Genomic DNA, 11,525 nt, shown 5'->3' with positions numbered 1-11,525 from the left:
CAACTAAAAAAAAACAACAATAAAAAAGCAACACTGAAGTGAACAACAGAACATCTACTTTCTGTCTTTCTGGTATTTTGCATTTTCCCAAATATGAGATAAAAAAAACATAGGAAGTTTATTGTTTAGTTCGTATGGGTAGCAGAAAATATTCCTATATACTGAAACGCCCGCTTCTTCATAAAGGGTTTTTGTTCATTTCTTCACTTGTTCATTTGTTTCTCTTTAGGTCACAACTCAAGAATGTGGTTATCTTTGTTCGCCTGCATGTGTCCAGACCTTCAAATCCTCCCACACCACTGACCGCTGAGTGGAGCTGATTCTGTCTGATATCAGGCAGCAGTTCAGCTCCCTCTTCAACACATCTCTTGCTTGTTTTATGTTGTTAGTTAATATTAACAGTGGAAACATTGGAAACATCATTTTTCTTTGCCAGTAATAGTTTACAGAAAGCAAAATAAAAAAATATGTATGTAAAGAAAGCATGACAGTTGCAATAGAAAGAAAGAAAGATAAATAAATGAATACATAGGTGAGAGACTTTCTGAGTAGATTTTGATGCAGAAAAACTTTTCAGTTTTTATACAATATAAAAATAATTTAAATAATGGGGGTACTTTTTTGATATTTTTTCTTTGTGGAAATGAAATGTACCTAACAAAATAAAAAAGGTTTATTTCCGTGTCACTTTTTAAAAATTATTTATTTATATATTTATTATTTCCTGAACCTTTATTAAAAATGTATTTTTTAAAATGTATTTATTTAATTAAATTATTTTTAATTTAGTTTTTTTATTCCTGTGACACTTTATTTATTTAATTTGTATTTATCTTTTTATGTCTGCAACACTTTTTTCAAAATTATTTATTTATTTAAAAAAAAAATCCTTTGATCCTTTTTTCAAAATGATTAATTAATTTATTACAATTTTTTTTCTGTGACATTTTCTTTCCCAATATAATTCTTTTTTTTTACCGTGACACTTTTTCCCCAAAAATATGTATTTAATTATTTTTTTATACACTAATTATTTTATTATTTTATTCATTTTTAATTTTATTATTTCTGTGACATTTACAAAAATAATTTTATTGTATTCTATTGTATTTTATTTTATTTTCCATGAAAGTTATTTTATTTTGGTGACGCTTACTTTATTTTATTTTATTGCATTTTATTTTGGTGACGTTTGCGTTCCTCCATAATGTAAACGAGGATGACGTCATGCACGGACCGAGCCGTGACCCTGCTGCCAACATGCTAACACGCTACCATGCTAACGGAGCTGCTGCAGAGACCGATTTACCGTAAAAACACCGAAATGCGTCGCGTTAAACGGTAACACCCCCGCGTTTAACAGACCCTCACCGGCGTGTCCTCGGTGTTTGTTACCAGGGGCAACCTCTCCGGGTGTTTTAAGTTACCACCTTAGCTAGCTGTGGCTGCTAGCTTTAACTGTGTTTACTGTTATTCCTGTGAAGCAAAAGTGAAACAAAACACGCAGCTTCATGCTTGAACGCTGGAGGAGTTTGAGTCTCCATTAAAGCTCGACGGAGGTAGGTGATATTTATTGTGTTTTATGGAGCTGACAGTGAGAGTTGACTGTGTTTATGTGTAATATTTGTGTTTTAAGCTAATTTCTTATGTTGCAGTGGCATTAAAAGGTGATTTTAATTATTTTAAACCCTTAAACACACAGTCACACCTTTCCACATGCTGTATTCTGCTGTATGGTTTCTAAAATACTGAAATAAACTAATCTAGCCTTTTATATATCTATCTTTTTTATCGCTTATGAATCAAAAGTTTATTTTCTTCTTTCTGTTTGTAAGAAAAGTGCATTGATTGTATTCAAATGTGCCTCAAAAATGCTAAAAATATGCTTAATAAAAGTCACAAATAGATATTAAAAATGTCATCATGATGTTTACATTTCAGATGCTTAATGATGCTTTCGATCTGCAAAGTTATGTTGCCATGTGAAGAACTACATATATACAGTGCATCCGGAAAGTATTCACACCCCTTGACTTCCCCCACATTTTGTTATGTTACAGCTTTATTCCAAAATGGATTAAATTCCTTTTTTTCTCATCAATCAATGTACATTAGTATTCACACCCTTTACTCAGTACGTTGTTGAGGCACCTTTGGCAGCGATAACCGCCTCAAGTCTTCTTAGGTATGAAGCTACAAGCTTGGCAAACCTGAATTTGGGGTATTTCTCCAATTCTTCTCTGCAGATCCTCTCAAGCTCTGTCATGTTAGATGGGGAGCGTCGCTGCACAGCTATTTTCACGTCTTGATTATGATCAATCAGGTTCGAGTCTGGGCCACTCAAGGACATTCACAGACTTGTCCCGAAGCCACTCCTTCGTTGTCTTGGCTGAGCGCTCTGGAGCAGGTTATCGTCGAGGATCTCTCTGTACTTAGCTCCGTCATTGATCCTGACTAGTCTCCCAGTTCCTGCCCAACAGTATAATGCCACCACCACCATGCTTCACCGTAGCGATGGTATTAGCCAGGTGATGAGAGGTGCCTGGTTTCCCTTACAGACGTGACGCTTGGCATTCAGGCCAAAGAGTTCAATGTTGGTTTCATCAGACCAAAGAATCTTGTTTCTCATGGTCTGAGAGTCCTTTAGGTGCCTTATGGCAAACTCCAAGCAGGCTGTCATGGGCCTTTTACTGAGTCGAGGCTCCCGTCTGGCTGCTCTACCATAAAGGCCTGATTGGTGGAGAGCTGCAGAGATGGTTGTTCTTCTGGAAGGTTCTCCCATCTCCACAGAGGAACGCTGGAGCTCTGTCAGAGTGACCATCGGGTTCTTGGTCACCTCCCTAAACCAAGGCCCGTCTCACCCGATTGCTCAGTTCGGCTGCCATCTCTAGGAAGAGTCCATGTGGTTCCTAACTTCTTCCCCATTATGAATGATGGAGACCACTGTGCTCTTCGGGATCTTCAATGCTGCAAAAAAAAGTTATACCTTTCCCCAGATCTGTGCCTGGATACAATCCTGTCTCAGAGGTCTACAGACAATTCCTTTAACTTCATGGCTAAGTTTCTGCTCTGACCTATAGACAGGTGTGTGCCTTCCCAAATCATGTCCAATCAATTGAATCTACTACAGGTCGACTCCAATCAAGTTGTAAAACATCTCAAGGAAGATCAGTGGAAACAGGAAGCACCTGAGCTCAATTTTGAGTGCCACAGCAAAGGGTGTGAATACTTATTTACAAGCGATATTTCAGTTTTTTATTTTTAATACAATTGCAAATATTTCTAAAAAACCTTTTTCGCTTTGTCATTATGGGGTATTGTGTGTAGATTGATGAGGAAAAAAAGGGGATTTAATCCATTTTGGAATAAAGCTGCAACATAACAAAATGTGGTGGAAGGGCGGGGGAAGGGGGAAGGGGGGGGCATCATTTCCCGTAAAGTGCCATGGTTGATAAAATGTCAGCGCTGTTGGTAAATCCCCTGATGTAGGCGGAGATTACTGAATGTCTGTTTTCATGAGACTGTTACACACATTATGACTGCAGTGAACTGTCAATCAATCAATCAGTCAATCAAACTTTATTTATATAGCAGCTTTCACACAGGTTCACAGTTTATTGAGAAGTTGATAATAAGACAGAACAAGGTCATAAAGATAAAGAAAAATAATTGTAAAAACATTTGAGACTAATTCACACGAGAAAATAAGAATGATAAAATGTATTTTTTTTAAATTAAATATAGTGAAACAAATAGATAAAAATAAGAGAAAAAAATTCAGATTGAGTAAAATTCATATTAATTTAAATTATTATAAAATTATGATTATATTAATAATAATAATAATTTAAAAAGAAAAAAATATAAAAGTTAGAGAAAAATAAAAAAAATATTATAAATATATAAATAATATAAAATATGTATATTGTTATCGGAAAAGGAAAAGTCCACCTAGAATAAATTTGTATAGGGTGTTTTTACAGCTGTCAAATGTAAAAATGGGTCAAATTTGACTCTGAACAACCTCAATGGACAAATAATTGTAGCATAAATCCAAAATATAACATTTTAATTTTTTTTTTTTTTTTGTGCATTTAGGGCCACTTTAGGAAAAGTCATCAAATTTCAGAGTAAAAGAACATTTGGGGTGTTTTTACAGCTGTCAAAAAAGTCTGAATGGATCAAATTTGACCTGAACAGTATGTAAGGGTTTAGTAAAAGTAAAAAATACTGACTTAGCTACTCAATTACAGTAATATGAGTACTTATAATTCATTACTTCCCCCTCTGATGATAATATAATATGTATGAGGTACAGAATCACAGGATTTGGTGTAACTTGAATTAAATTGTCTCATGTTCCCTGCAGGTTTCAGCCGCCTGTCTCCAGCTGCAGCTTTGACCCTCGTCATCATGGACTCCTGAAACCTCCGGCCTTCGGCGACTCGTCAGGTCGCTCGTGGTTGTGTGGGGTTTTTTTTTTAGGGAGGAGCAGAGGTCACCGTTCAGCCTAAACACGCCCCCCAGTCTGACCTCCCCGAGCCGAGGGGGGGCGAGCAGATGGGGAACTACTGCTGCTGTCGTGCTGAGAGTCCCTGTGGCAGCGCGGAGGAAAGGAGCGGTCTGCTGAACGATGAGCCGAAGATTACGGTGAGCGCTATCGGACCCGAAGGAGACGACGGCAGGAGGTGAGATAACCTGTGCAGGAATGGTTCCCCCTTTTATTTTGAAGCCCCATTTCCTGGAAGGTATTCATTACCATACAGAGTAAATCTTTTAATATCTTTAAGAAGCTTTTTGGCTGACATGCAGAAACCATAATAATAATAAATAATAAATGCAGAAAAAATTAAATAAATAAATAAATAAAAAATACTAAATAAAGAATTATATACAAATTAATTTTAAAAATGATTATAATGATAATAATAAAAATAAAAATGCAAAAAATATATAGGTAAATAAAATAATAATGATTATAAATAATAAGTGCGAAAAGGTAAAAGAATAACGATAAATTTGCAGAAAAATATACAAATAAAATAAACTAAAAATAATAATGCAGAAAAATATACATATAATAAAAAATAAATTATGATAATTATTGTTATTAACAATAATTTAAAAAATGCAAAATAATATTTGTATTGCACATTTCAACAACAGAGCAATTTTAAGTGCTTTAAATAAAACATACATTTAAATATAATTAAAAGTGTTAAATTGTAAATAAAGATAGGCTATAATATTAAATTTTTTTTTACACCTTTTTCAAACATTAAATGGTTATTATTTTGTTGTTTATCTACAGTTTGCTGTCACTCAGCGCTGCCTTTCCGCGTTTAGATAAACTTTATTTCTGTAGCACCTTTTCCAAACTGCTTCACATAATACAATATTCACCATTTAAGTAAAATAAAACTAACATTATATCACACACTAAAACACGATAATGCCTCAGCCTTCCTGTTACTGAGTCCCGGCTAAATTCAGCCAGGATAACCAGAAAATCCCGACTTAATCCGATTTCTAGGTTTATTTGGAACAGGAGCCCTCAGGTGACGCCTGCTGTTGTTTTTATTTAGAAAGCAAATAGCCGAAGGAGTAAACGACAGCTGTTAGGTTGGAGGCGAAACATCCGTCTTTATTAACTGTGTGTGTGTGTGTGTGTGTGTGTGTGTGTGTGTGTGTGTGTGTGTGTGTGTGTGTGTGTGTGTGTGTGTGTGTGTGTGTGTGTGTGTGTGTGTGTGTGTGTGTGTAAAGGCGGTGAGATAACCTGCAGCAAAGATCATTTAATTACACAAATATTATATCAACACTTATACACAGTGTATTTTGCCAGCAGGTGTGTGTTTTTAGGAAGTGCTAAAAGTGACTCAATAAAGGAAATGTGCAGCTTAAAAAAATTACATTTAGATTTTTCCATAAGGGTTTGTAAAAAGTCTGCTGCATACCTGAGTTAGTGTTTGTGACGTGTGTGTTGGGGGAGTGGCCACGTACTAAAAGGATGAAGGGACGCTCGCACCCGATAAATATGCTTTAATATATAAAACATTTCAATCAAAGACATTTTGTAGGTGTATCACATATCTGCAGGTGTTCCTTCTTCCTTTTAGTGTGAAAGGTAATATGTTATGTTATGTTGTGTTATAGTATAGCATGGTATGGTATAGTTATAGTATGTTATAGTATAGTATATAGTATAGTAGAGTATGTCATAGTATAGTTACTATACTATACTATACCATACTATACTACTATACTAGTATGTTATAGTATAGTATAGTATAGTTACTATACTATGACATACTCTACTATACTATATACTATACTATACTATAACATAATATACTACTATACTAGTATGGTCTAGTATAGTATGGTATAGTATAGTATAGTTACTATACTATACCATACTCTACTATACTATATTCTATACTATACTAGTATATACTATACTATACGATATTATAGTATACCATACTATGATATAACATACTCTACTATATACTCTATACCAAATTATACTATAACATACCATACTATACTAAACTATAACATACTATAACTATTCTATACTATTCTATACTATAACATACTATAACTATACCATACTATTCTATACTATAACATACTATAACTATACCATACTATTCTATACTATAACATACTATAACTATTCCATACTATACTATACTAAATTATTCTATACTATAAAATACTATAGTATAGTATGTTATAGTGAATGTTACAATATATTATGTTATGTTATGTTATGCTATGTTTCGTTGTCATTGCATTACACACACTAGTAAATAATGAATGGAGACATTAGATAAAGATGACTGTTATTAAAAAATATCACATTTCCATCAAACTGAAAATAGCTTTATAATATTATTGGTGGTCATATGAACTATAAAAAAGGCTTTTAATCAAGATGTGAAAAGCTGTAAATTCATAACAGCTCATATTGTGATTGTGTTGCTCATCCTTTCTGTGTTTTGTCACTTAGGAAAACAGCTGATGAGGCCAATTTAAAGGCCGAGGCGATGCAGGTGAAGCAGAGTCCTGAGAACGGAGAAGCCGAGCCCAACAACACTCAGGAGAACGGACCCTTACAGAAAGAGGGTGCAAAGACAGCGACTCACTCTCCGGACAAAGGGATGAAACTTAAAGAAAACTCCACCAGAGCACAAGATGAAGATGTGAAGGTAACTCCAGCCGGCCGCGGACAAGCTGAACCTCCGCAATGCACTTTAAACCCCCTGCAAGAAAAAATGAACGCGGCGCCAGTAGAAGAAAATCAAACCGCAGGGCAAGATAAAATGCCTGATGTTATCACGCAAGCAGCCGAAGTGAAAAACCCGTCCAACGCCGACACGAACCCAACAAGAGAGCACGTTACACTGGACTCTGGTCACGTTGTTGATGATAAAGAAGAAGACGACGCGGGCTCAGGAGTCAAGTCAGGTGACGATACTGTAGCCGAGCCATCAGAGGAGGTTTCTCAGAACAATGAGGCGTTATCTGTGCCAAACACTCAGCTCGCCACAGCAGCAGCAGCAGCAGCCTGTCAGGTGTCGTCCGTCCATGCGGTTAGTCAGGAGGTCAACGCACAGTCCAGATGGTAAGTTACACAATAAGAGACAGTGTGCAGCTTCTGTTAAAAGTGTTTTTTTTTATCTTAACCCTTACATACTGTTCATATTCTGACTCATAATTAGTCTCTTCATCAATTCACATTCATAAATTCCCCATCAGTGATAAATAAAAGTTTGATTAATCCTTCTATTTGATTAAAAGACTTTCACCATCACTATTTTATGATCCAGGAGAACATTTTATAGAATATGATAAACACAACAATATGTTTTAAAGCTGATTTTTGAATTTTTGTTATAAATACACATCAAATTTGTGCAACAGCAGATATAAAAATGTGTATCAGCTGCATAAAAAGTTTTAAAAAATGATGTATTTTATTTCCATTTTGATATATTTGCTGTCACATTAGGAGAAGTCAGACTAAAAGAAATGTTTATAAGGAGTTTTGTTGGGGTTTTTTTGCCTACGCAACATGTGGCATGAGGCTGTGCTGCAAAATCGATGAGCAGGGCTGCTTAATGGGCATTAATGGAAAACACATCATCTTATATTAGATAATATATTTATTGCATTAATTTGACAGATGTTCCCTTACAGTAATTGCAGATTAGCCCAAAGTATAAGAGCTTAGAGTTTTTTCATTATAAGGTGAACAGACACTAGTTTATCGGTTTAAACTTCCAATATTTTGATGTAAAACTTTGACATCTCTCTCCTTTTCCTCCTCTTGTGCAGTGCTGCGTCGGAGGATTCAGAAAGTCCTTCGGTGTGTAAGGAGGCCAATCCTGAAGCCACAAAAAACCACGATGGCTCCGAGTCCGGTTCTGGATCGGAGACCTCAGGGCTCAGCGACAGCGGTGAGGTGAAAGACTCGGCCAGCTCAGTCACGGAGCCAGAGACCACGGATCCTTCAGACGCCACTGAGAGGTCAGTAGGTTCTGATTTAGTGACCATCCAAAAAAAAAAAGACGTTTGTTTACAGAAACTGTGTGTTTTAGATGTTCCCTGTGTGACCACAAGGGGGCGTAAAGACACTGTTTGTTTTATTAGCAAATGATTATCAGACTCCCCTCTGTATGATTTGCACTGATCTTCTTTCCTCTCCTCACACAAATCTTCTTATTTGCTTTTTACTTCCATATTTGCACACCTGAGCCTTATGTTTCATGCTGTAAAATGTCATTTAAGTGTAATATTTTTTATAATATTGCATTAATATTGAAGTGATTGCGATGTAAAGCAGGAAAAGTGACAGCAAGTGTTTGCTTTCTGCAGCTCAAAGTCCAATCAGGATGAAATGCTTGACACCGAGTCTTCATCTACGAGCTCAAACGTGGTCGCTGCTTCGGAGAACATCACACAGGAGAACGGGGAGGAAAGTGTGTTAGAGGTGCAGAACAAAGATGTAAATGTTCCCGCGGAGAAGGAGGAGATGAAGGAGGAGAAAGAGGAGGAGGAGGAGGAGGAGAAGAAGGAGGAGGAGGTGGAGGCTCCTGTTGAGGCTGACAAAGATGCTGAGGTTCAGGAGGAGCAGCAGCAGCAGGCGTCAGAGAGCGAACCCACTGATGTGAAGGTTGATGAGAGACCCGTCACAGAGAAGGAGAAGGAAGAGTCTTCAGAAGGCGGTTTGGGAAACAGGTTTGTAGTCCTGAATCTAAAGTCAACACCACACTTTCTTAATCATGTTTCAAGATTACAGAAGCGTCATTACAATCCCCCCTTGAATCTTTCACCAAATAAAATAACATCGCAGAGAGACACCATGCAGAGAGAGAGATGTTTACAAGTGGGCGGAAATGTGACAAATACAGAAAATGACAAATTTAGATCCCATAGATCCCATTCACAGAGATACTGTTAAAAATAATTGTGTCATGTGTGTACTGTTGCACCACAAAGTAACGTATAATAATACACAGTTGTCCAGAAGTGAAATATGCAAGATCAATTTCCTTTATTACAGTGAGAGTAGAGAGAGTAGGAATGGAGGAAATGAAAGGGAGAGAAAGACGATATATAACGTGCAACAATGTGATATATGCATGCATTTTATTGTAATTATAATCCTTCATTTTGCAGATGTGTTAGTGGACAGATATGCAGCAAAATTAGCATTCACTCTGAGTTTCTGTCTATATAAAATCAGGCGTATCAAAAGCACACACACACGATTCGACCAGTCAACCTGTCTGAAGACTGAGATCAGCTGATTTAAATGAGTTGATCCAGGTGTGCTAGGTGTGTTAGTTTGGAGTGAAAACCTGCAGCCAAATTTTAGCCCTTTATTTTATGGGATAGTTTGGACATGCCTGACATAAATTCAGCTCAATATTCACTCTCTTCTCTTTTAGCTCTGTGTTGGGCTCGTAGCAAGCCAAATGCTTCATTATTTGTTGCTAACTTTTCTGTGTGCTGCTGGTCAGGTAGCGTGAGTCTGGTTTTTTGATGACAGCTGTTCGCTCGCGGCAGGAACTGATATCGATTTAAATGATATATAAATAAAAAACTGTGAGAGCTTGAACCAAAAGAAAACATTTTACAGATGCTTGAAAATATCACGAGAACTGCAGCGTCTCACTGTGTTCATTCTCTGTGAGTTTAACCCATTATAAAACTGTTAAAAACATATTGATTAGTGGTGTTTTTAAGTGTGTTATGTTTCCTTTCAGTGAAGAAGACCTGTACAGAGGAGCTGAGGAGCTTTCAGCATCACAGGCTAATAAAGCGGGACCACCACCGACGACGGCAACACGTCAGTACATTCACAAAAATCGCACAGAGAACACACACAAACAGCACTGCTTTTTGTTTCATAAACTATACACACACACACACACACAAAAGTCCTTTTGTTTTGTCCCTCGCATCCTTTCACTCTCTTCTTCTTCTTCTCTTCCTTTTGTTCCCTAAAGTGGAGGACAGATGCAGTTTGGCCCCAGCGGTGGATATTTTGTCTTACAGCGAGCGAGAGTGGAAAGGAAACACTGCCAAAAGTGCTCTCATTAGAAAGGTCGGGTTTGCCTGCAGCTCCTGGGGAAGAAGTGTTTCCCATTAAAAAGCCAGTTGTTGTCTTTCTTTCTCTGTAATGGCTAAAACACTTCCTGTGGTGTGTCTGTGTGCTGCTGCAGGGTTATAAAGAGATGTCCCAGAGGTTTGGCAGCGTGAGGAGAGTGAGGGGGGACAACTACTGCGCCCTCAGAGCCACGTTGTTCCAGGTTCTGTCCCACAGCGCCCGGCTGCCTGCGTGGCTGCAGGAGGACAACATCACTGTGGTAAAAACACAAAAAAAACACTTTTAGTTTACTGTCAACCCTTTTTTTTTTTTTTTTTTTTCATCACACGGCACACGAACAGCCTGCAATTATAACAGAGTGCAGATTTAGATAACACAACCTCTTGAGAGTTCTCAGCTATTTTTCTGAACGCTAATTTCAGGCAACGTTTTTTTTGTGTGTGATAAAAGCAGCCCCTCGTTTTTTTAAAAGCTGGTGAGCATCAAGTTTTGTCAGCTTAAGAAATGACGAAATACAGAAAGTATGTAGTTAAATAAAGACACATTCTTCTGGTATTACAGTCAGAGCTTTTTTCTTTTTTAATAGGGAAAAATGTAAGATTAGACTGTTATTTTGTTCTCACATATAGTACAAAAGTTTGGACACACTTTACCTTGTTTCCCTTTTAACGTTAGATAGAAGAGAAGAGGCTTTAAAATGAAGGCTGTGTCAGAAATTACACCCTATTTACTATATAGTGCCCCACATTTACCCTCCACCATTATATTTAAGTGTCAAAATAATGAGTGTGTAAATATCTCCCCTATATAGAGCCCTCAATTACTAACTAACTCTAACCCCTAACCCTAGCGTTAGATAGAGGAGAAGAGGCTTTAATATGAGGGTTGTGTCTGAAATCACTCC

General features: G+C 36.9%; 1 pseudogene; it reads left to right on the top strand.

The window, feature by feature from the left end:
- The first annotated feature begins 1,269 nt into the window (after positions 1-1,269).
- LOC134002464 (ABC transporter F family member 4-like) overlaps positions 1,270-11,525 on the top strand; it is a 21,126-nt pseudogene continuing 10,870 nt past the window's right edge.

Source organism: Scomber scombrus, chromosome 20 (genome assembly GCF_963691925.1).
Source record: "Scomber scombrus chromosome 20, fScoSco1.1, whole genome shotgun sequence".
Lineage (NCBI taxonomy): Eukaryota > Metazoa > Chordata > Actinopteri > Scombriformes > Scombridae > Scomber > Scomber scombrus.
This window is presented reverse-complemented; position numbering and strand designations above follow the sequence as displayed.